This window comes from Astatotilapia calliptera, chromosome 11, assembly GCF_964374335.1.
Source record: "Astatotilapia calliptera chromosome 11, fAstCal68.1, whole genome shotgun sequence".
Classification (NCBI taxonomy): Eukaryota; Metazoa; Chordata; class Actinopteri; order Cichliformes; family Cichlidae; genus Astatotilapia; species Astatotilapia calliptera.
In genome coordinates, this window is record NC_137432.1 from 4,640,001 (window position 1) to 4,640,921 (window position 921).

The following is a 921-nucleotide window of genomic DNA, read 5'->3' on the forward strand; positions in this document are numbered from 1 at the left end:
CCATGTGTCCTTTTAAACCAGATTAACTCAGTGTGTGTGTGTACAGTGAACTGGCTTTACACACCATGTGTCCTTTTAAACCAGATTAACTCAGTGTGTGTGTGTACAGTAGACTGGCTTTACACACCATGTGTCCCTTCAGAACAGACTATACTTTGTGTATATGTATGATGACATCACTGACCTTGTACACCAGACTGTCCTTATAGACCGAGCTACAGAAAAGTCTCTACAAACCACCAGAATGTCTGAAAAAATAGCCTTTTTTATATCTCAGTTGAGCAAAGAAAATGTTTAAATTTTAAGTTGTGTATAGGTTTGCTGATTTTTTTCATGATTTTTGATATGCATATTGTAGCTCTAGCACCTCTGGAACCCGGTGTCCCCATAGCCCTATGTCCAGTCTGATTTGCCAAAAATTTCAGAAATTGTCCCTCTAACCCAAGAAACGGGTATGTGTGTGTGTGTGTGTGTGTGTGTGTGTGTGTGTGTGTGTGTGTGTCCTCAAATGCTCTCTCAATTCACCCGTTGCACTTCTGACCTTTCACCAGAACAGAGGCTCATCCTTATGTGTAACAACCTAACTGAAACTATATGTACTATATTGAATAAATGTTCTAATCAAGAACCTCTACTAAAAGCTTAATAAAAGAATATAAAAGTATAACAGACAATTTGAATACCCTAGTTATTCAAATAGCCTCGTCTAACCTGCTCCTCAGAATAACCTGCACTTAGATTCTGCTTTCGGTTTCAGTTCTGCAAAGCCTGCAACTTCCTGTCAGCCTGCAACTTAGTCTTTCTGAAAGACACACACACTGTTTAAACATCTGAATGCAATATCAATACTGTAAATTATATTATTAATGCAATGGTAATGATGATGATTATTTAACAATAGCAGTAAAATAATTTCCCTGA

General features: G+C 37.6%; 1 long non-coding RNA gene across 1 annotated transcript in view; it reads left to right on the plus strand.

The window, feature by feature from the left end:
• LOC145431724 (uncharacterized) overlaps positions 1 to 497 on the plus strand; it is a 2,852-nt gene extending 2,355 nt beyond the window's left edge. Inside the window, exon 3 of the long non-coding RNA XR_013912003.1 lies at positions 1 to 497. This exon is cut by the window's left edge and continues 1,308 nt beyond it. This is a non-coding gene — a long non-coding RNA (uncharacterized LOC145431724).
• The last annotated feature ends 424 nt before the right edge of the window (positions 498 to 921 follow it).